The 21,574-nt window shown below is 46.9% G+C and overlaps 1 long non-coding RNA gene across 11 annotated transcripts in view; it reads left to right on the top strand.

Annotated features, from left to right (window-relative positions):
* LOC113609585 (uncharacterized) overlaps positions 1-21,574 on the top strand; it is a 162,096-nt gene that overhangs the window by 77,410 nt on the left and 63,112 nt on the right. For all 11 annotated transcript variants that reach the window (XR_003428710.1, XR_003428702.1, XR_003428709.1 and 8 more), the window contains exon 2: positions 1,065-1,388. This is a non-coding gene — a long non-coding RNA (uncharacterized LOC113609585). The remainder of the gene's footprint in view (positions 1-1,064; positions 1,389-21,574) is intronic.

Raw genomic sequence — 21,574 nt, 5'->3', positions numbered from 1 at the left:
TGAAGTGTGTAGGGTTGTTCCAAGGGCAAATTAATGCTCAGTGGAGACGCGACTTCTGCCTATGTTTGAAGGCCCATCCCCTCAGCTAAGCACCCAGCGCACAGGGGTGACTGAACCTCTCCAACTAGGGAACCGAGGACAACACGGTGCTACCTGACTTTCCAGTTCAGGCCAACTTTGGGTAGGTCACTTCGGTTCTCCAGGCCTCAGCTTCCTAATCTGCAAAATGGAAATAACCATCCTTCCTAAGGCTGTGGTTAAATGAGACAATGAACAGCAAATGTGGGGCACTTAGCATCTGGCACCAGAAAGTGGTTCATAAACGTCAGGTGCTGCTTCTGCCGCTGATGCTATAGTGACCACGGGGTAATACCGAGCAAAGGACGTGAGCGCAGCCCAGTGATGCAGGTGGGAGGAAAGGCTTCCGTATCAGCTCAGGGGCGTCTGCTCCGATTCTCGCCTCTGAGAGCAGACAGTGGATGTTTGCCACCAACCCTTCCTTCCCTCCCACCTTCCTTCAGCTCCTGGAATTTCCTTCAGGTATTAAATACCCCCATGCAGCCAGGGCCTTGGTGAGAGCTGACTCCACCCCCTTGGTCAGGCAGTGAGCCCCGATTGGCTTACAGGGATCAGCACCGTCCATTTCCTGCCCAGTCATTGGTTTGCAGGCAAGCATGTGACCTAGCGGATCCAATCAGGGTGCATCTTGTTTGAACCTGCATTCACCTGCCCCGCATGTGACGTGGAAAGGCGTAGCCGCGGGATGCAGGCAACCTTGATGGGGATGTTGCTGAGATGGCAGAGCTGAGGAATAGAAAACACCTGGGCCACATGTAGCATTGTTAAGTCTCGGGACTCATCCAACCCGGAAGCTGGATCTTACCTGCACTTTCCGTTCGGACAAACCAGATCTCCTCAGTTGCGCCAGCCAGTGCAAGTTGCCTTTCTTGGTTACTTGCAACTAGAAGCACCCTGTCGGGATGCACTCCTGTAGGTGTAATTGTTCAGCTTCCACGTTTGCCTTGGAGAGGACAGTGACCTTTTCTTATCCTCTGTGTTCGCAGCTTCTCGCCAGAGTCTAGGACACCTCAGGCACTCCATCATCGCTTGTTGAATTCATAGGACGTTACTTACCTCATGGAACTTGTAGTCTCCTTGAAAAATGAGACACATGTGTCTGCATCTAAATAAGATGTGAGACAAGCTGGGACCAAGGCCCGGTGCTAGTTCTACAGGAAATCGATGCTGTCATACTTGATCTTCCTCCTTGAAGCGACCTTATGACGCTGGACAAACAGGACAAACAGCGGACGCCAAAACCACCCGTGTGGACCAACTGGGCTTGGGAAATATTCATGGAGACCAGGGGAGGTTTTTTTCCTTAAAAGGTAAGTTGGAATTTATTGAAACTAGGAGACAGGCCCCATACAAAGTGTCCATTAGAACACATTTGGTTCAAATGGGGCAGAAAAATTGGTTGCAAAAATGGCTTAAGCAAAACAAGAGAGAGAGGGAGAGAAAACGTATTGGTGTGTGAAAGAAAACTCCAGGGGGAGCTCCACCTTCAGGGACATAGTGAGCAGAACCTTAGCTCTTCTGTGTCACCCAGAACTGCCTTTCTCTGTGTTGGCTTCAGTCTCTTGCTCTGCCTGGGAGCAAAACGACGGCGGCATCTGCCACCACTACATCCCCATGGGCTCCCAGCTGCATCTCCTCTACCTCGTTGGCCCAAGGGCCCATCCCAGTACCAGTCACTGTGGCTGGGTGAGGGTCATGCTTTGATTAATTTGGGCTTTGGACACACGCTTCACCTCTTTGGGAGGGTCTCATTGGCTGGTCCCTAAGACATTAGGGAGCACTCTTGCCAGAAGGAGGGTGAGGGGTCCTGGGGACAAAAGCAAGAGCGATGGACAGAAAGAGTGGAAACAAAGATATTCACCCGTTTTCACGGCACACATGGTGGAAGGCCTACCATTCCTCAGACTCTGCTGGGACTAGAGGACAAATGAGGGACAGGGCTTGGCTTTGAGGAGTTCACAGCTCAGAGGACAGGTGAGAGTTTATTCCTGTCTGGCTTAAAATAAGGACGAGCACAGAGCTGCACAGGACCTCTGGTGTCTCTCAGCCCCTTTATCCCTTCTCTTTCTGTAGGAAGATGGAAATCCCTTCAACCCTTATCACGGTGTCACGTGAATGTGCTTAGGATTGGACCAGCTTCTTGTCCTCTCTGCTTCGGTTTCTGCATCTTTAACATCAGGATTATAAGAGCATGTGCCTCCCAGGGCTGTAGAGAGGGAGAAGAGACGTGGTGCCTGGGAAACACTGAGCATAGCACCAGGGTCCGAGTGAGGGCTCCATGAAGGTTAACTCTGTCCTGTTTCGTTGGGGTGATGTCAGTGGTATTGGGACAAGTCTGCCTGTAACGTGCTTCTTTTTACTCTTCGTGGAGGATGGATGGAGAAGAGGGTAGAGCCAGACTGCCTGGCTGTGGGTTTGTGTCTTAGTCTGCTTGGGCTGCCATAACAAAGTACCACAGACTGGGGGGCTTAAACAGCAGACATTTATTTTCTCACAGTTCTGGAGGCTGGAAAGCTGAGATCAGGGTGTCAGTATGATTGGGTTCTGGTGAGAGCTCTCTTCCTGACCTGCAGCTACTTTCTTGTTGTGTCCTCACATGGCAGGGATTGAGAGGGGTGGAGGAGGGACAGGGAGGGAAAGGGAGGGACAGAGAGAGACAGAGAGCTATCTCTTCCTCTTCTATAAGGTCACAGTTCTATCAGATTAGGACCCCACCCTTATTATTTCATTTAACCTTAATTGCCTCCTAAAGATCTTATCTCCAAGTATAGTCACACTGGGGGGTTAGGGCTTCAACATATGAATTTTAGGGGGACACAGTTTAGTCCATAGCAAACAACGTAACCTTCCTAGACCTCAGTTTGCACATCTGTGTCTCATAATAGACTTATAAGACTTATCTCATAAGTCTGTTATGTATATAGAAAGTACCCAGTATACCTTCATCACTACTCTTTTTTTCTCTTACTAGCTAGCAACCAAGGACTTTGATTTATCTCAGCAGCCCCCGACAGCCTCTGGCTCCATCCCCAGCACATAGTGCGTGTTCAGCGATTGTTGGTTTAGTGAATCCATAACGTATTGCTTCGTTTGCACAGTGCTGTGTGCACTGGTGAGACGTTGGGGTATCAGGCCACTGTGTGTGACACATTAGCTAAGATTCAGATTCAGGTGTTGTTACAAAGAAACCAAAATAACAGTATCTGAATCAAGGCAGTTTATTTTTCCATCACATGATAGTCTGGATGAGGTGATCCAGAGCTGGGACAGTGGCTTCATGGCATCAGGGACCCAGGCACCTTCCCTGTTGTGGCTCCGTGATGCCTCGGATATTCCTGTCATTTGAATAACCCAAGATGGCTTCCTCTCATCTGCATGGTCCCTGTTCCAGGTAGCAAAGGGGGGACAGAGATGAAGGAAGAGTGCGCCACTTCCCTCCAAAGGCATCCCATTGAACAGAGCTTGCTCATGCAGCCATGCCTAGCAAGGGAGCTGGGTAGTGTGGTTGCCGGTTGGGCATCCATGAGTTCCATCAGAAAGTGGGGATTCTGTCACTAGCAGAGACACGTGGGGATTGGATATTGGGGCACAGTTAGCAGTCTCTGCCCAAGACTTCTGCTTCTCCAGGGGCAAGGGCTAGATCTCTGCCTCATGGATGAAGAAGCGCCCAGGTGGGAGGTGAACTGGGATTTGTCCAAAGAGAGATGTCCTTTAGGAAGATGAAGGCCGTGGAGAAGGTCTTGTTCGCGAGCCAACACAGGATCTTCAGTCAACCGGGACCCTCCCTTCTCACCCCTCTGCTCTGGGACCCTGCTAAGGCCCTGCCCAGGTAAAAGAAGGAGGCAGTTTCATTTATTGTCAGATCCCCAGGGCCCATCAAGGAGATGGAGGGGACGTAGGCCTGACCTGCAGAGCTCTGGAGGGACCCAAGGCGAATTGCGCCACTGCTTTCCTCTGAGTGGGAGACGTGGCTTCAAGGACAAGGAGAAATTTTGAAGTCAAGAGAAAATAGCTTTTCTAGGCGGTACCTTCTTCTAGAAGCAGAGCTTGCTTCCTGTTCCTCTGGGCAGCCCCAGTGCTACATGAGGCCTGGCACATAGTAGGCATGCTACTGAACAAACAATTTCTTGCAGTTTTTCCTCCACTTCTTTAGACTTTAAAGACTTGGGCTCAGGAGGTGAATATTGCCTTATGATTTATTTTGATCACTCAGCAACGTGAGGCCCAGTGCCTGGCACACAGTAGGTGCTCAGCTGTATGGTTTCCCAGCACCTCTGGAAATGCATCATGTATCATCAGGCCTTTGGAAAAGGAGGGTCTCCATCCTTACAACCTCCTTGCTATGGAGTCAGGGCTGACCAATTCTTAAACATGCAGAAAGGGAGAGCGGTGATAACAGCTTTAATAACAGTGTGCACCAACTGAGCACCTACTGTGTGCTGGACTCTATGCCAGGTGCTTGACAAGTTCTCTCAAATCCTTCACCAGCCCTTCAACGTGAGGATTATTATCTCCATTTTCTAGAGGCAACTGAAATGAGGCGAGAACTTAGCTCATCCCTTTAGAGCAGAGACTGGCAAACTATGGCCCATGGGTCAAATCTGGCCCGCCACCTGTTTCTGTAAATAAAGTTTTATTGGCATACAGCCACCGCCATTCATTTACATAATGCATGCAGCTGCTTTCCCACTACAACGGCGGAGTAGTTGCGACAGAGACCATATGGCCCGCAAAGCCTAAAATATTTACTATCTGGCCCTTTACTGAAAGTTTGTCCGGTTTAGAGGAAACATGTGAATACTTTCTTTTTGCCAGGCTGGAAATCAGACCAAGAAAGGCTTTGCAAGCCATGGTGAGGCACTGAGCCTTGTTGGGCTGGCAGAGGATTGTCCCTGCAGGGGGCTGAATGTGTGTTTCAGGACAACCAGTCTGGCTGCTGAATGGAGAATTACTAGCAGCGAGCGAGGGAAACCTATTAGGAGTTTGCTGAAATAATCCAGGCAACAGAAGGCTGGGCTGAAAGGTCCCGGTGGGGTGAGAGGTTTAGGAGGGAGAATCCACAGGACTGGCAGTGATTATCTGGAGGTGAGCGGGGGAGAGAAGACGTAGGGAAAAACTTCAGTCTGGGGAGGGGTTAGAGGTGACATTCACTGAGCTAAGAAACCAGGAGGCGGACAAGCAGCTGGTGTGCGGAGCAGGGAGTTTAGTTTGGGAGGTGCTGAGTTTGAGGTGTCTGCTGGATGTCTCAGCCGAGATGGCCAGCTGGAGGGTGGCCCTGTGAGTCTGGAGCTCAGGAGGGAGTGCCGGATGTGCCCTGGAAGGTAGAGAGTTCAGGGTCCCCAGCAGGGAGGGCGTAAAGAATGGACTGAACAGTGGGGTGTGATTCAGACCTGGGGCCGAGTTCTTGAAAACCCAGGTTCTTGTCTCTCCAGCACCGCGCTTTTCCTCGTGTCCTCCTGAGACCACCTCTTGAGGGTCGGGTGGAGCTGCAGCCAGGAGGGGCGTCCGGAACGAAGCAAAACCCAGCCCATCCCCCAAACAGGCAGGCCCAATCCTGGCCTCAGAAGCAGGGAGAGAATTGTCTGTCTACCTAGAGTCAGAGATCCCAGGAGAACTAGAGGCTGTCACTTTCTGAGAACTTGACACCTGTCACACTGACGAGGCCTTTCCTGGTGCCTCGCACCCCCAGCTGTGTTTCGGCTCTGAAGCGAGGCTCTGGGGAGCTGGGCTGCCCCCCCATAGGGATGCTTTTCTGGAGTTGTTTCCTCCTGTGGGCTCAGGTGAGCGCTTGCCTGCTGGAGAGAGCCGGAATGGGCCCCAGCCTGTCCCCGGGTACCATTTTGAGTATACACGGCGTCCAGGAGGCATGCCTGATACGGGACTGGAAACGGGTGGCAAGTGGGAGGCCTCCTACATGCTGGAAATTCTTTGCACCTTAAAGAAGGCTGAGGAAGTCTTTCTCCTCCAGAGATATGACTGCTACCTCAGACTTATTTTTTGCCTCGAAAGATTTCAAGGCTGTCTGATTCTTGGAGTGAGGGGAAGCAGGGCCTTCAAAACAGACTGGTTGCCTCCAGCAGAGAGCGGCTCAGGAGCTGGGACGATGCTGGTTTTCCTGTTGAAATCCCCGGTTGACTTCTGGTCGAATCTGCCCTGGAGTTTTGTTTACCTTCTCCCCTTTCTAGCGGAGGATGTTGCCCTCTGTGCCCCTGGCTGCCTTACATGTCTCGACTATCCCACAACTGATTAATGTTCTACGAGTCAGAACCATTTTGGCGACAAGCAACAAGTGTGAGTCCAATTGTCTTAAGCACAAAAAGGAATTTATTGGCTTGGTTCACTGAGCTTTTTCTGGCGTGGCATCTACTTCAGGTAAAGCTGGATCCAGGTGCTCAAATGATATCAGCAGAATCTGTCTATCTCTGGGCTCTGCTGCCCTCTACGCTGGCTTTATTCTCAGTCAGGCTGTCCCCACATGGTGGGAGGATGGCTGTCAGCTCCAGACTTCATCTACCTGGTTTGGCATTTCCCAGCAGAAAGACAGTGCCTCGTGGCTAATTAACGTGCAGGGAAAGTCCTGGATTCAATGTCAGTGGCCCCAGCTGGAGTCATGTGACCATTCCTAGCCAATCACTGTGGCCAGGAAAATACTGCATTCTCCTTGGCCAGACCTGGGTCACACGTCCAGCCCTGGAGCTGGAGATCAGGACGACTCCATCAGAGCTACAGGGGCTGCGTGTGGGGCAGGGGTGGCTCTCCAGAGGTGACACACGGTTCTCTTTCCAGAAGGGAGTGTGCAGGGGGCAAGCAGAAATAACAGATGAATAACATTATGCTTGATACCTCGGAAGAGTGATGTGGAAATAGTATCTGTGAACTGGACTGGCACAAAAGGAGGAAGTACTAATGGCGGATTGTTATATGTAAGGCAGCCATCTGCATGGGGATAGGCCAGGCGTTGGAGTTCAGTGGGGGCAGGCGTCATATGTGTGTAGGGACTGGGAGAGGGAGGTGGGGGGACCCAAGACCTAGAGCATTAGGAATAGAGGCTCTAGAATGGGGTGGGGAGTCAGGTCTCCAACTTCCTCCTCCTTTCTATTTCCTTCCCTCCCTCCTTCCTCCCTCCCTCCTTCCCTTTTCCCTTTCTTCCTCCCTCCCACCCCAAATGTTTGAATGCTTGCTTTGTGCCAGGCATGCCATTGGGCACTAGGAACACACAGATGAACAAGATGGAAATGTTCCCTGCCTTTTAATGCTCATCTTCTCCTGGGGGAGAGATAATAACAGATAAATAAATGAGATCGGTTTAGAGAGATGAGCTAGAAAGTGACTGAAGTGTGGGCAGCTGCTTTCTCCAGGGTAGTCAGGGAGGGCTTCTTGGAGGAGGTGACATTTGGGCAGAGGCCAAGTGATGAGAAGGAGCCAGCCCTGGGAAAAGTAGGGGTGGGAGAGGGAAGGCCTTGAGGTAGCAAAGAGCCCTGGGTAGGGCAGAAACAGCCAACTACCCACATAGGTAGAGCCTGGGGATGGAGAATGTGCTAGAGGGCAAAGTAGGGCTGGGCGGGAGCAGAAGGGGCAGGCGTGGAAAGCTGGGCAAGGAGGTTGGCTCTCAAGGCCGCTGGAAGGGAACTGAGCACCACCGCCTGCTGGTCTAGATGGAAGGGAGTGATGGCGATGGAGCCGCAGTGGCTGTGGCCCCACCTGATAGAAGGAGAAAGAGAAGGAAGATCAACATCCTTCAGCCAACTCTGGACCAGCTGCCATGTACCTGTGTCCCTTAACCTTCAGAATGACCCCGTGAAAGGCAGGTCCCCATTTTACAGATGAGGAAACCGAGGCTCAGAGGGGTAAGTGGCCCAGGGCCTCTTGCCAGCCTGTAATGGAGCTATCATATGAACTCAGGTCTTTTCAACTCCCAGACTCTTCCTCCTACATGGATCTGCCTCTCACCACGTGGATTGCGAATGAGGCAGCAATCCAAAAGTGATTCATCGCTTCTCTTTTCTTCCCACCGCCCCTCATTTCCTTTCTTAATTTCCACATTTCTGAGCTGAAACAGGCTGGTATTTCAATTTGCCAGTAGCAGATGGGGGTGCGGGCAGCACAAAGGATGGGAGGCTGAACCCCACCTGGCCTCTGAGGCTGGCCGCCGCCCCCCCCCCAGGCCAGATGCTCCCACAGCCTAAAAGATGGGGAGGGGCATCCACCAGCGACCGCCCCCCCTTCCCCAGCTCCTGAAGTGGTTTTGGAGTAGGAAAGAAAATATGCTTCTCCTAGCACGTAAATGTCAATTTACTTCATGCCTTCCTTTTTTTATCAGTGCAATTGGAAAGTAGCTGCTATCTCCAAAGGAACGGTGCTGGTTTCATCTTCCAAATGCCACCACAGTAGGGATGGCACAGGGCTTAATAGAAGATTACTTTTTTACAGCTTGTGATCTCCCGAGTCTTTGAATTCTGATATCATCTTAGCCAGACACACGAGAGGACGAGTGGAAGATTGCCATCATAAACAACCCATGTGTCCTGCATTATGTCCACTTTTAGGGCCCCTTCACGAGAATCCTGAATTCTGGGATTCTGGGGTACTTGACATGGGCTCAGGCTTGAGGAATTTACTGCGGAAGAAGGAGTTCCTATTTCACCAAGACATTTTGTAGTAGATGTCTGTTGATTTTTTTCTGCCCAGTCACTTCTGAAAATAGGACTTTGATTCCCTGGGGGCATTACTGCCACCTCTACCCTTGATTCCTGCATTTTGGGTGGGGATGAAATCCGCCTCTACTCCCTCACAAATGCACATTTTAGGAGAGGCCAAATTACCCAAGCCTGGCCAGTGGATGTATTCTCTCTCCAATCTACCTTGGTGATTCAGACATGAACAGGAAACCTAAGCCAGGCCACTTGGATTGGGGACTTATGTAAGAAAAGGAACGAGGAGTCCTACTAGGAACTGGCTGAATGGGTAAGAGGCAAACTAGGAGCTGCTGGCAACCAGAGTTGGGAGAGTCTTTTTGATAATGAGGCCAACACAGAGGAAAGCAGAGCTAAAACTTGAGGGAGAGAGAGAGAAAGATGGAGTTCTGATGACGTCACTTGAACACCTGGATCCAGCCATTCCTGAAGCTAATTAATTTTGAACTAGATACATGAGTTCATAAATTCAGTCTTATGGCAAGGGCACTGACTAACACTCTTACCTGTCGGTGTGATCCTGGCTGCATGGAGCAACCTTATCTCTGAGTTTCCACCCCCACCCCCCACATGTTGCTTCAAAGGGACAGCTCAAAGCAAGAAGGAAGGGTAGGGTAGGAGCAAAGCATAGGCATTACTCCTTCCCACCAATGCAAACCCCATGGGGGCAAGGGGCAATCTCTGCAAGGTTTAGGTATTCCCTGGGGATCCCTGAAAAGGATGTTCAAAGCATAAATGGCAAGGCTACATTCTGGGACAAAGTTGGCAGTTGTGGGGAAGGGGTAGGATTCTGGGGACCACAGAGCGGAGAGGCTTCTCAGGGCCCTCACTCTGCTTTAACACAGGGGCTCCCAGCTTGCAGTCAGTAAGACTTCCTTACAGATACCTTCATTCTGCTTATTCACTCCCAGAATTGCACTTCGACTCAGCAAACATTGACTACGGACCATGCCAGGTGCTGGGAGTTGATGGACTTGGGTCCCTGGTTCCTCCATCTTTGTCCCTTAGTGACTGAGTAGTGTTGACAGGGTCCCTAACCGCTCAGAACAGGAATAACAATATCACCCACTCAAAGGACTGTTAGGAAGACTTAATGTTTGGCTGCAGGTCTGGCAAACAGTAAGCAACTGATAAGCGTTTGCCAGCATTTCTGTTCCAGAGACGTTTGTATCCTAGTCCGTGTGTGTGTGTGTGCGCGCGCGCGCGCATGCATGCGCGTGCATGCACGCGTGTGTGCATGTGTGTTGGTGTTGGTGGGGGGTGGATGGGGGTGGCTCAAATTTTAAAGAGCTATGTAAATAGATTATTTCTATGTTGTATAGTTGATGGTAAGAGGGACAAGAGCCACAAGTACAAACAGCCCCAGGATCCCAGAAGGAGAGGTGTTCCACCTATAGGTGGGATTCAGGGAAGGCTTCCTGGAGGAGGTGAGCACTGAGCTGAGTCTTGAGGACTGAGTAGAAGTTGAACCAGAGAGTAGCAGGAGAGATGCTTACAGGTGTAGCATGAGCAGGAAGTTTGCCCAGTGTTTTGTTACTAGACAGTGGAATATGATGGAAATTGAGCACCAGAGGGTGAATTTAGAAAGGCCAGCAGGGAAAGATGAGTTCGGGCTAGAACAGTACATGGAATCATGCAGAAGATCTGCACGCGTGTGTGAAACACAAACGATCAAATAAAACAGATGCGAGCCCAGGTGCACTTTGTTTAAGAAAAGAATATAAGAAACACATACCCGGATCACACAAAATGATACTCAGAGAGGCAGAATTAAACTCCTTATCCTTTCCCTTTTTTTAATGTTTATTTATTTATTTATTTATTTTCTTTTTAGTCATCCATTTTATACACATCAGTATAGACATGTGAATCCCAATCTCCCAGTTCATCCCACCACCCCCCCCCCCCCCCCCACTGCTTTCCCCCCTTGGAGTCCATACGTCGTTTGTTCTCTACATCTGTGTCTCAATTTCTGCTCTGCAAACTGTTTCATCTGTACCATTTTCTAGATTCCACATATATGCGTTAATATACGATATTTGTTTTTCTCTTTCTGATTTACTTCACTCTATATGACAGTCTCTAGATCCATCCATGTCTCTACAGATGACCCAATTTCATTCCTTTTTATGGCTAATATTCCATTGTATATATGTACCACATCTTCTTTATCCATTCGTCTGTCGATGGGCACTTAGGTTGCTTCCGTGACCTGGCTATTGTAAATAGTGCTGCAATGAAAATTGGGGTGCATGTGTTGTTTTGAATTATTGTTTTCTCTGGGTATATGCCCAGTAGTGGGATTACTGGATCATATGGTAATTCTATTTTTAGTTTCTTAAGGAACCTCCATACTGTTCTCCATAGTGGCTGTATCAATTTAATTTCCCACCAACAGTGTAAGAGGGTTCCCTTTTCTCCACACCCTCTCCAGCATTTGTTGTTTGTAGATTTTCTGATGATGCCCATTCTAACTGGTGTGAGGTGATACCTCATTGTATGTTTTTTTTTTGTTTTTTTTTTGCAGTACGCGGGCCTCTCACTGCTGTGGCCTCTCCCGCTGCGGAGCACAGGCTCCGGATGCGCAGGCTCAGCGGCCATGGCTCACGGGCCTAGCCGCTCCACGGCATGTGGGATCTTCCCGGACCGGGGCACGAACCCGTGTCCCCTGCATCGGCAGGCGGACTCTCAACCACTGCACCGCCAGGGAATCCCCCTTTTTGTAGTTTTGATTTGCATTTCTCTAATAATTAGTGATGTTGAGCAGCTTTTCATGTGTTTGTTGGCCATCTGTGTGTCTTCTTTGGAGAAATGTCTATTTAGGTCTTCTGCCCATATTTGGATTGGGTTGTTTGTTTTTTTAATATAAAGCTGTATGAGCTGTTTATATATTTTGGAGATTAATCCTTTGTCCAATGATTCATTGGCAAATATTTTCTCCCATTCTGAGGGTTGTCTTTTGGTCTTGTTTATGGTTTCCTTTGCTGTGCAAAAGCTTTGAAGTTTCATTAGGTCTCATTTGTTTATTTTTGTTTTTATTTCCATTACTCTAGGAGGTGGCTCAAAAAAGATCTTGCTGTACTTGATGTCAAAGAGTGTTCTTCCTATGTTTTCCTCTAAGAGTTTTATAGTGCCTGGTCTTACATTTAGGTCTCTAATCCATTTTGAGTTTATTTTTGAGTATGGTGTTAGGGAGTGTTCTAATTTCATTCTTTTACATGTAGCTGTCCAGTTTTGTCAGCACCACTTATTTAAGAGACTGTCTTTTCTCCATTGTATATCCTTGCCTCCTTTGTCATAGATTAGTTGACCATAGGTGCGTGGGTTTATCTCTGGGCTTTCTATCCTGTTCCATTGATCTATATTTCTGTTTTTTTGTCAGTACCATATTGTCTTGATTACTGTAGCTTTGTAGTATAGTCTGCGGTCCGGGAGCCTGATTCCTCCAGTTCTGTTTTTTTCCCCTAAAGACTGCTTTGGCTATTCGGGGTCTTTTGTGTCTCCATACAAATTTTAAGATTTTTTGTTCTAAGTCTGTAAAAAATGCCATTGGTAATTTGATAGGGATTGCATTGAATCTGTAGGTTGCTTTGGGTAGTATAGACATTTTCACAATATTGATTCTTCCAGTCCAACAACATGGTATATCTCTCCATCTGTTGGTATCATCTTTCACTTCTTTCATCAGTGTCTTATAGTTTTCTGCATACAGGTCTTTTGGCTCCCAAGGTAGGTTTATTCCTAGGTATTTTATTCTTTTTGTTGCAATGGTGAATGGGATTGTTTCCGTAATTTCTCTTTCAGATATTTCATCATTAGTGTATAGGAATGCAAGAGATTTCAGTGCATTAATTTTGTATCCTGCTATTTTACCAAATTCATTGATTAGCTCTAGTAGTTTTCTGGTGGTATCTTTAGGATTCTCTATGTGTAGTATCATGTCATCTGCAAACAGTGACAGTTTTACTTCTTCTTTTCCAATTTGTATTCCTTTTATTTTTTTCTTCTCTGATTGCCGTGGCTAGGACTTCCAAAACTGTGTTGAATAATAGTGGTGAGAGTGGACATCCTTGTCTTGTTCCTGATCTTAGGGGAATGCTTTCCGTTTTTCAACATTGAGAATGATGTTTGCTGTGGGTTTGTTGTATATGGCCTTTATTATGTTGAGGTAGGTTCCGCCTATGCAGACTTTCTGGAGAGTTTTTATGATAAATGGGTGTTGAATTTTGTCAAAAGCTTTTTCTGCATCTATTGAGATGATCATATGGTTTTTATTCTTCAATTTGTTAATATGGTGTTTCACATTGATTTGCGTATATTGAAGAATTCTTGCATCTCTGGGATAAATCCCACTTGATCGTGGTGTATGATCCTTTTAATGTGCTGTTGGATTCTGTTTGCTAGTATTTTGTTGAGGATTTTTGTATCTATATTCATCAGTGATATTGGTCTGTAATTTTCTTCTTTTGTAGTGTCTTTGGTTTTGGTATCAGGGTGATGGTGGCCTCTTAGAATGATTTTGGGAGTTTCCTCTCCTTGCAATTTTTTGGAAGAGTTGGTGAAGGATGGGTGTTAGCTCTTCCCTAAATGTTTGATAGCATTCACCTGTGAAGCCTTCTGGTCCTGGACTTTTGTTTGTTGGAAGATTTTTAATCATAGTTTCAATTTCATTACTTGTGATTGGTCTGTTCATATAGTCTATTTCTTCCTGGTTCAGTCTTGAAAGGTTATACCTTTCTAAGCATTTGTCCATTTCTTCCAGGTTGTCCATTTTATTGGCATAGAGTCACTTGTAGTAGTCTCTTAGGATGCTTTGTATTTCTGCCGTGTCTGTTGTAACTTCTCCTTTTTCATTTCTAATTTCATTGATTTGAGTCCTCTCCGTCTTTTTCTTGATGAGTCTTGCTAATGGTTTATGAATTTTATCTTCTCAAAGAACCAGCTTTTAGTTTTATTGATCTTTGCTATTGTTTTCTTTGTTTCCATTGCATTTATTTCTACTCTGATTTTTATGATTTCTTTCCTTCTGCTAACTTTGGGTTTTGTTTGTTCTTCTTTCTCTAGTTCCTTTAGGTGTAACGTTAGATTGTTTATTTGAGATTTTTCTTGTTTCTTGAGGTAGGCTTGTAGAGCTATAAACTTCCCTCTTAGAACTGCTTTTGCTGCATCCCATAGGTTTTGGATGGTCGTGTTTTCATTGTCATTTGTCTCTAGGTATTTTTTGATTTCCTCTTTGAATTCTTCAGTGATCTCTTGGTAATTTAGTAACATATTGTTTAGTAACATATTAGTAATTTAGTAATAATATTAATATTACTAATAGTTAATATTACTAATATTAACATATTAGTAATTTAGTAACATATTGCCTCCATGTGTTTGTGTTTTTTATGGTTTTTTTCCCTGTAATTCATTTCTAATCTCATAGTGTTGTGGTCAGAAAAGATGCTTGATATGATTTCAATTTTCTTAAATTTACTGAGGCTTGATTTGTGACCCAAGATGGGATCTATTCTGGAGAATGTTCCATGCGCACTTGAGAAGAAAGTGTAATCTGCTGTTTTTGGATGGAATGTTCTATATATATCAATTAAATCTATCTGGTCTATTGTGTCATTTAAAGCTTGTGTTTCCTAATTAATTTTCTGTTTGGATGATCTGTCCATTGGTGTCAGTGAGGTGTTACAGTCCCCTACTATTATTGTGTTACTGTCGATTTCATCTTTTAGAGCTGTTAGCAGTTGCCTTATGTATTGAGGTGCTCCTATGTTGGGTGCATATATATTTATAAGTATTATATCTTCTTCTTGGATTGATCCCTTGATCATTACGTAGTGTCATTCCTTGTCTCTTGTAACATTCTTTATTTTAAAGTCCATTTTATCTGATATGGGTATTGCTACTCCAGCTTTCTTTTGATTTCCATTTGCATGGAATATATTTTTCCATCCCCTCACTTTCAGTCTGTATGTGTCCCTAGGTCTGAAGTGGGTCTCTTGTAGACAGCATATATATGAGTCTTGTTTTTGTATCCATTCAGCAAGCCTGTGTCTTTTGGTTGGAGCATTTAATCCATTCATGTTTAAGGTAATTATCAATATGTATGTTCCTATTACAATTTTCTTAATTTTGCGGGGTTTGTTTTTGTAGGTCCTTTTCTTCTCTTGTATTTCCCACTTAGACAAGTTCCTTTAGCATTTGTTGTAGAGCTGGTTTGGTGGTGCTGAATTCTCTTAGCTCTTGCCTGTCTGTAAAGCTTTTGATTTCTCCATCAAATCTGAATGAGATCCTTGCTGGGTAGAGTAATCTTGGTTGTAGGTTCTTCCCTTTCATCACTTTAAGTATATCATGCCACTCCCTTCTGGCTTGTAGAGTTTCTGCTGAGAAATCAGCTGTTAACCTTATGGGAGTTCCCTTGTATGTTATTTGTCATTTATCCCTTGTTGCTTTCAATAATTTTTCTTTGTCTTTAATTTTTGCCAATTTGATTACTATGTGTCTTGGTGTGTTTCTCCTTGGGTTTATCCTGTGGGACTCTCTGCGCTTCCTGGACTTGGGTGGCTATTTCCTTTCCCATGTTAGGGAAGTTTTCCACTATAATCTCTTCAAATATTTTCTCGGGTCCTTTCTCTCTCTCTTCTCCTTCTGGGACCCTTATAATGCGAATGTTGTTGTGTTTAATGTTATCCCAGAGGTCTCTTAGGCTGTCTTCATTTCTTTTCATTCTTTTTTCTTTATGCTGTTCCACAGCAGTGAATTCCACCATTCCGTCTTCCAGGTCACTTATCCGTTCTTCTGCCTCAGTTATTCTGCTATTGATTCCTTCTAGTGTAGTTTTCATTTCAGTTATTGTATTGTTCATCTCTGTTCTTTAATTCTTCTAGGTCTTTGTTAAACATTTCTTGCATCTTCTCGATCTTTGCCTCCATTCTTTTTCCGAGGTCCTGGATCATCTTCACTATCATTATTCTGAATTCTTTTTCTGGAAGATTGCCTATCTCCATTTCATTTAGTTGTTTTTCTGGGGTTTTATCTTGTTCCTTCATCTGGTACATAGCTATCTGCCTTTTCATCTTGTCTATCTTTCTGTGAATGTGGTTTTTGTTCCACAGGCTGCAGGGTTGTAGTTCTTCTTGCTTCTGTTGTCTGCCCTCTGGTGGATGAAACTGTCTAAGAGGCTTGTGCAAGTTTCCTGATGGAAGGGACTGATGGTAGGTAGAATTGGCTGTTGCTCAGGTGGGCAGAGCTCAGTAAAACTTTAATCCGCTTGTCTGCTGTTGGGTGGGGCTGGGTCCCCTCCCTGTTGGTTTTTTGGCCTGAGGTGACCCAACACTGGAGCCTTCCCCTGGCTCTTTGGTGGGGCTACTGGCAGACTCTGGGAGGGCTCACGCCAAGGAGTACTTACCAGAACTTCTGCTGCCAGTGTCCTTGTCCTCACGGTGAGACACAGCCACCTCCTGCCTCTGCAGGAGACCCTCCAACACTAGCAGGTAGGTCTGGTTCAGTCTCTATGGGGTCACTCCTCCTTCCCTTGGGTCCCGATGCACACACTACTTTGTGTGTGCCCTCCAAGAGTGGATTCCTGTTTCCCCCAGTCCTGTCGAAGTCCTGCAATCAAATCCCACTAGCCTTCGAAGTCTGATTCTCTAGGAATTCCTCCTCCCGTTGCCGGAACCCCAGGTTGGGAAGCCTGACGTGGGGCTCAGAACCTTCACTCCAGTGGGTGGACTTCTGTGGTATAAGTGTTCTCCAGTCTGTGAGTCACCCACCCAGCAGTTATGGGATTTTTTATTGTGATAGCGCCCCTCCTCCCATCTCACTGCGGCTTCTCCTTTGTCTTTGCATGTGGGGTTTCTTTTTTGGTGAGTTCCAGTGTCTTCCTGTCGATGATTGTTCAGCAGTTAGTTGTGATTCAGGTGTTCTCGAAAGAGAGAGTGAGAGCACATCCTTCTACTCCGCCATCTTGAACCAGTCTCCCTCCTTATCCTTTCTTGATACACTTTCACTGTGATATAAGTTAGAAGGCTCCATGTTTAGGTCATCCACAATTTAGTTAACTGCCCCTTTTTTTCTTTTCCTTTGTGCTCAGTCTAGTTTCACTTGCTCACAGGGCGCTGCATGCAGAGGCCTTGGCCTGGCTCTTCAGGCCTGAGTTCCTAGTGCGGAAGGGCTGCGCTGACCCTTGGAGGGTGTTCTAATGAGGAAACAGAATGATCATACTTGAGTTTTAGGAGGTCTACCCCATCCTCTGTGTGGTGGGAAGATTAGAGGGAGAGGTGCCCTTTGAGGGGGGAGCTTATTGGTGGCATCTGGACAAAAGCTAGTGTGGTCCAGAACTGAGCAGAGGTGATGGTCTAGAGGTGAGGGGCAGAGGCTGCACACATGGGTGGGAGAGGACTCAGCTGGACTAAACATCAAAGCACCATTTCCCTCTGGTCCTTGGTTTCCTTTGACTGTGATTTGAAAACACATCACATGTGCCTTATAGAATGATGGGCTGTTTACCAGGATCTCTGAACACTGACATCATCTCTCCCTCAATTAGCCTCATGTTTCTCAGCCAGTCTGCCATATCTGGGCATATTGTGCCTTGATCAACAGTTGTCTTATTTTCATTTATTTTCTATCCCCCAATACTGATCCCAACTCTTAGCTATAGATCTGATGCTTCCAGTTCTTTATATGTGTATGGCCCTGGACCACTTACCAAATGCTCTCCTGTACATTATCCCACTTTATTTTCACAGAAACCCCAGGTAGTAATTAGGGTGGATATCATGGTGCCCACTTCAGAGATAACAGAACAGAGGAGCTGGGAATTTAAGTGACTTGCCCAAGACCATACAGTAAATACCTGAGGCAGGTATTAAAAGCCCAGTCTTTTTTAAAAATAAACTTTTTAACTTTGGAATATAAACCTTTCACCACTGGCCAGTATTATATTATTAAACTGTATAAAAACTTAATATATATAAGCTATATAAAAATAATAAAACTGTATTAAATATCACATTTAGGTTAACGTCTGCAACTTGAAGACCAATTAGGGAGTTTATTGACACTATATTTTTTGGCATTTTTTTAAAGTTTGGGGTAAGGTTTGCAAGTATCTATCAGAGCTATCTGATAGTGTGGAGATTTTTATTTCTGTTTTATGGGGTTTTGTTTGTTTCCTGTGCTAGTTGCTTGAGCAGTAAGTTAAATTCTGAAAGATGTTTTTTTTGTTTTTTGGGTTTTTTTTGCGGTACGTGGGTCTCTCACTGCTGTGGCCTCTCCCGTTGCGGAGCACAGGCTCCGGACGCGCAGGCTCAGCAGCCATGGCTCACAGGCCTAGCCGCTCTGCGGCATGTGGGATCCTCCCGGACCGGGGCACGAACCCGTGTCCCCTGCATCGGCAGGTGGACTCTCAACCACTGTGCCACCAGGGAAGCCCTTGAAAGATTTTTGAAATATAGCGAGGCCCCTCTTTTGCTGGGGTTAGAACAGTTAAGGCAGTGTGGGAGACAGCGTGGATTCAGCATCTCTTCCCCCTTCCCTCTTGGCTGTTTCCTGTACATAGGGGCAAGAAAGCTACCAACCACATTTTCCCAGAATCCCTTGCAGCTGGAGTTTGTCAGATGCACATATATGAGATTTGCTCCCCTCTTTAGATAGTTCACTGTGTTCTGTTGTGATATTAAGCTGCTGTGACCTAGCCCGTGTTCACAGATGTGTTTCTTGGACAAACTAAAGGAAATGTATGGAGTCTCATCGCGTAAGGGGATTAGTTTTGAAAGTCAGTCTGCGCGTTAAATGCACATTAAATGCATATGTGGACATGTTTTCATTGACTAATGACCAGAAACTCTTACCCCAAGCAAAAACTGCTCAAGTAACTGAATTATACACAGTGCAAGAATCTAACAACTAGCTGTATCAGAACTGTGTTTGGCTGCACGTAGCAGAAACCTGACCGACAGTGGCTTGAACAAACAGGTGTATGTGTGCAGGCGGGATTTGTTCTTCCACATAAGATGTTCAGAGGTAGGTAATTGCTGATGTTGATTCAGTTGCTCAAAAGTGACGTAAGGAACCTGAGCTTCTTTTTCTATGTCTTTCTGCTTTGCTTTCCTTAGTGTTTTGGTGTGTTGTTTGTTTTTTGGTTTTTGCCTCATGGTCTAAGATGGCTCCTGCAGCTCCAGGCATCACATCTTTGCTTAAGGCAAGAAGAAGGAGAAAAGACTAGCCTTAGCATATCAATCTTTTTAAATCAAAATGGCAACACTTCTTCCGGAAGGCTCCACATCAGACTTCCTTTTGGGTCTGATTAGTCAGAAATAAATCATGGGACCACCCCAAGCTGCAAGTGAATCTGGGAAATTTGGGGGCATGATTATCACAGTTGCTTTAAATTAATCATGGCCTACTCTTTGGGCTAAGCACATCGCTTCCCTGACAATATTAGGGTTCTGTTAGCGAGGAAGAAAGAAGAATGGTTATTAGGCAGATCATTAACTGTGCCCGCCATACCAGCAAATATTTTCTGAGCACCTCCTAGGGGCCAAGCATCGTGTTAGGCCTTCTAAGGGATTCCAGGAAGCCTAAGAAACAGTCCCCACCCTCAAGTCCTTGAGTCAAGGAGATGTATCCATCGGGACTCTCAGTTGTAAGGGGACAGAAACGCAACTCAAACTGACCTAAGAAGAAAGGAATATATAGGTTCATGTAAATGAAAAGTCAGGGATAAGTGGCTTCAGGCATGGTTGGATCCAGGTATTCATATGTCATCAAAAACCATCTGTGGGCTTCCCTGGTGGCGCAGTGGTTGAGAGTCCGCCTGCCGATGCAGGGGACACGGGTTCGTGCCCCAGTCCGGGAAGATCCCACATGCCGTGGAGCGGCTAGGCCCGTGAGCCATGGCCGCTGAGCTGGCGCGTCCGGAGCCTGCGCGTCCGGAGCCTGTGCTCCGCAACGGGAGAGGCCACAACAGTGAGAGGCCCGCGCACCGCAAAAAAAAAAAAAACCATCTGTCTCTGGGCTCTGCTTTTCTCTGTGTTAGCTTAATTCTTAGGCAAGCTTTCCGCATCGAGTGACAAGGAGGCTGTTAGTGTGAGTCCCACACACTCAGTAACAGTGGGCACGGCTCAGGTCCCAGGCTTGGCATCCTTCAACTAGACTGGCCAGGTCTGAGTTCTGCATCCACCCAGACCTGAGGGTGGGGTCAGCCCCACCCAAACCCTATAAACCAAGAGTAGGTGGGATCGCCTACCTGAAAGGAAGCTGGGGTGCAATTACAGAAAAAAGACAGCCTCTTTTCTGGGAGGAATGCTGGGTGGGGGAAAAAGCAATGAGATTTTCAAAAGAAGACAAGATGTAAACAGGTGAGAAAGTACCAGCCATTCAGCAGCAGCGAATGGTCCAGACAAGAGGCCAGTTGTCCTCCCTGCAGCTGACAGACTTTGCTTAGTGACGCGAACACACGGGGGCTTCGCTTGTGTGTTGAGAAAGGCTTCGTTTTTATTGCTTCCTCTCTTCTGGGTTGGCCAGGATGGCCTGAGCTCCCGTGGCCCCACTTGCACAGGATGTCAGCCGCAGCCGACACCAACACCGCTGTCGCTGAGCAGCCTGGGCAGCCACAGCTGCCGTAACGACGAAGGCAGGCACCGATTATGGTAGTTGATAGTCGTTTCAGCTGTAACAGCTGATCCAGAGCAGCACGAGCGAAGCAAATTCACGAGCCTCAGAATACTGTGACGAGGTGTCTCGGTCACGCCAGCCCAGCTCTGGGGTCTTAGTCTCAGGTATATGCATGCTGCTTCCTCCCTGACCCTGCTAAGTCCGTCACCCCCACCCAGCTCTGACCACTTCACTGCTGAGTGGCCCTTGTCTGTGCCCGTTTCCTGGTCTGGACAATGGAGCTACTATAACTATAGGATGCATTTCCTCCGGCCAAAATCTCAGGGCACTGTAGCAAGGCTTTAGTAGAATAAAGCACACTAATTTCTTTGCCCAGTGCCCAGCCCCGGGTGAACTCTCACGTTGAGTGTGGGGAGGAAGAGGAGATGCGCGTGCAGCCAGAAGAGTCCCTTGTATTCAGGTGACCACAGTATCCACATACATCGTCTCATTTCATCCAGCCTGGCAGGTATGGCCACCCCCGTGTTGCAGGTGAACTAACTGGGGTTCAGAAAGGCCAAGCAGTTTGCCGCAAAAAAAAAAAAAAAAAAAAAAAAAAAAACAATGCAAAAAAAGAAAATCCACAAGGCAAAATATCAAATTCTGAAACAAAAGCAGGATCATTCTGAATGGTCTTTCCTTTTGCTCAGACTCCAGTACAGCTGGGCACAGGCTGTGACTGACCCCGTACTAACTGCAGGCTCCCCTTGCTGGTGGCCCAGGTGGCCCCGGCAGCCTCAGGCCTGCATCCTCCTCCATGAAATACAGACAGAAGCTGTGAACTGGATTCTCGTCAACCCAGACGAGCAGGCCTGAGCCTCCTGTGCATCTCAGAACTGGGAGTGAGACCTGACCCACCCGATCACATACAGTGACCGCTGGGGACGATGGCGCCCCCAGATGCTGCAGTGCTATTTCAGTTCTGAAAAGAGGACTGGATAGTACACATGCAAAAGGGCAGATTCTACTGCAACGGAGCAGTGCCCAACGCAAAGGACTTTTGCTCCAGTGGTGGGAGAGCGGGCTTAGGGCAGAGCCAGACTTCGGCCTGAGATCCTGCCTGACGTCCCCAGGTTGGCCAGGGTCTCGGAGGCAGCTGGCACTTGGGTCCTTTTCCGGCCCTGGTTCCCCGGAGTCTCACACTTCTG

This window comes from Aethalodelphis obliquidens, unplaced genomic scaffold (assembly GCF_003676395.1).
Source record: "Aethalodelphis obliquidens isolate GAN/ISIS:26980383/991018 unplaced genomic scaffold, ASM367639v1 scaffold57, whole genome shotgun sequence".
Classification (NCBI taxonomy): Eukaryota; Metazoa; Chordata; class Mammalia; order Artiodactyla; family Delphinidae; genus Aethalodelphis; species Aethalodelphis obliquidens.
This window is presented reverse-complemented; position numbering and strand designations above follow the sequence as displayed.